Source organism: Rana temporaria, chromosome 2, assembly GCF_905171775.1.
Source record: "Rana temporaria chromosome 2, aRanTem1.1, whole genome shotgun sequence".
In the NCBI taxonomy this organism is placed as follows: domain Eukaryota; kingdom Metazoa; phylum Chordata; class Amphibia; order Anura; family Ranidae; genus Rana; species Rana temporaria.
In genome coordinates this window covers 479,133,605-479,136,798 of record NC_053490.1, presented here as the reverse complement: position 1 = coordinate 479,136,798, position 3,194 = coordinate 479,133,605, and positions in this window count along the sequence as shown.

Genomic DNA, 3,194 nt, shown 5'->3' with positions numbered 1-3,194 from the left:
TCTTTGGAACTGTGAAGATACTGCTCAGTGAACTGTATTCAGACAGAATGCCAGTATGCCTAAGAGGAAAAGAGCACTATATCAGTGACGTAATATATAATGCTTCCTAGTAAGTAAAAGCTAAAGTGATATTGTTATTCTCTCATGATAAACTAAACTATGCCACCATATAAAACAGCCAATGAACTATAATGTATTAAGAATTAAATTTACATTGCACAGTTTCAGTTGATAAAAGTTCAAAAGATCGACAACGTGCCCAAGCAAATTAATGCCAGCCATACATGCACCAATAACACTTTCTGTGAACCTTTTGTTTACAATTTTGAAAAATTGTTCATCTGACCAATAGTAAATCAAAGGAATGTTCTGAAAATGAAAGTTTTCAAATACTATTCTACTGTCCTCTCTCTGCCCCCCCCTTTTTTTTTTACATCTCCTGGTCCTCTTTTATCTTCGCCTCTTCTCCAGACTTTGCATTTTTCTTTTTCTCTTCTGCAATTCTGCTTTTTTTACTCTACTGCTTTTCTGGACAGCTCTTGCCTCTTTGTTTTCACTTCATAAAAATGTTTGGGGCATTACCCCTCTTCCCTGTAAGGGAGTAATTACAGGCTGTACTATTGATGCTCTGCCACTCTGTGCTTGAGTGCAAGTTATCAGAACAAAAAATCTCCTGCGCTCCGGTGTTTTGCTAGACACGGGTTAAGTAGTCCAGTCTTTAGGCAGAGGCAAAGTCTAGACTCTTGCAGCCCTCTTCAGAACAATGGGTGTTCGTATAGCTACAAAGAAAAATAAATGAAGGAGGCCGCACCGACCTAGTGCATTACCAAATGTAAAAGCTCTATTGAAATAAAAGCAATAGTCCTACTCGCATGCAAGCTTAGGTACAGACTTTTCTGGCAGTAAAGCTGGATCACTTAGCATCTACAGGCAGGACTTGATGATAGAAGGATCGGACGATATCCTGAAAGGCTGACGCGTTTATGGGGTGCACCCCTTCCTTCAGAGCCTAGGCAGTCCACCCCACCCTCTGAAGAAAAGGGGGGGCCCCAGAAACGCATTAGCCTTTTAGGGTATTGCCTGATCCTCTTGTCATCAAGTCCTGCCTGTAGATGCCAAGTGATCCAGCTTTACTGCCAGAAAAGTCTGTACCTAAGCTCGCTTGTGAGTAGGACTATTGCTTTTATTTCACTTTTAATAAAGCTTTTACATTTGGTAATGCACTAGGTTGGTGCGCCCTCTTTCTTTTCTTTTTCTTCTGAGTACAAGTTATGCAACTAGTTGATTGATATTTCTGGAACCATTTAGGCTATCAGATTTTATTGCCATGTATCACCTGCCTTGGATAGGCTTTTTATTTTATTATTTGATGTTATTTGTACTCAGTCAGTGGAATGATATCTTCCTTTGTACCTGATATCTTTTATTTCATTAATGTGGATACTGTCTGCTACGATAAAATGAAATAAAAAACAAAACCAATTCTACCGGGGTATGGCCAGCTTTAAGCTGATATAAGACGGGCAACTTCTGCTGCTAGCAATTCTGCCTCTGGTGATATGTCTAAATTGCCAGGGGCAGATTTGCTAAGAGGCAGCTTGTTTGTCCTTATAGAATCCCTCCTTTTGTAGCTGAGGAAGCAAGATATTGCACTCTTTGCTAATGATCGAGATACAGCAGCATTCAGGCAATAGAAAGAGTGACATTTCACTGCATCTGTCTACCGAGGGAGGAATTCCATATGGACAGACAGGCAATCCCCCTATGATTTATCTGTAGTGGCAGAATCACCCATCTGACTTTAGTCTTACTGCCACAGACCAATTTGTAGCTGAGGATATGTATGGACACCAGGTGACTATAGTCTTACAGCATTGTCGTATGCATTCATTTCATTCTCCGAAACAGTGGTATAAAAGTTATTCTTGACACGTGTGTGGTGTGATTATTTCCACCTCCCCTATGCTTTGGCTTTCTGCACTTCAAAAAGGTCAAAATATCCTTGATGCTATAATATCTGTGCTTTTCACACAAAATAACTGCTTCCTGTATTGTTTTAAGCCTTGACTTAAAAAATAAATAAAAAAAGGTACAATGCTGTGAGTTTCTCAGATTCTTTTAGCTTTTGGAATAGTTTATAAAACAGATCCTAGGTTTGGTACCTATGGTTCATTCTGTTGTTATAAATGTTTCCTTATGAATGTGTTAAGCCCTGTACACACAGGCCGAATGTCGGAAGACAACAGCCGGTTCAAAAAAAAAAAACGGCCAACATTTAGCCCATGTGTATGTCGGTCTGTCCAACAGAAGCCAGCCATTCGGCCGGATACTGTTGGACGTGCATGCTGGAAAACAAGCTGCCGACCGACTCCCAATCAGCGCTCTTAGCTGATGGCTGAGAGCACTGATCAGAGTGTTCTGGCAGGGGGATTATACCCCTGTCAGAACACAACAGCTCAGTGGGGGAGATGGCTGAACTTTAGTATAGCGGCTCCGACCAGAGCTGTCAGTTTTTTTTCGTGCAACTGAAAAAAAAACTGTAGTGTGTACCCGGTCTTACTCATAGCTGTGAGGAGAATGTACTAATGCTTGAGTTATGTTTAGCCCCACTATATGTCATGGCCAGGCTACACCTGCTACCCCCACCCACGGTTTTAATTTACATGTCTTTCTGTACTGCAGATTTTTCCTAACAGTGTCATGACCTTTACTCATGAATATCCTCCTCTCTCTAGGGTCAAGCTTCTGCATAGTCATTAAAAATAATAGCCTAAAGATGGGAAAGACAGATGGCACACACTGCTATCCATACTATATGTTTCCAAGTGGGTCCATTAATCTAAAATAGGGATATGCAATTAGCGGACCTCCAGCTGTTACAAAACTACAAGTCCCATCATGCCTCTACCTCTTTTACATAGCATACATTTATTCTGAAGAGCTTTACAACTACCCCTCTCAGGCTCTAACTCCAACAACTTTTGAACATCCCTACCACCTCTATGCAGACAAATGCACCAAGCTGAAAAGATTATGAGTAGGATTTTAGAATGTAGGATATATAACTGGAACACAGAGGAAGCCAACACAGCGTGCCAATGGGGAAATCAAACCTAAGATCCCAGTTTTGTAAATGAAGAGTGCTAACCACTTAGCACCCAATGCTATAGGAAACTGGGAGATCAAAAAAGCTG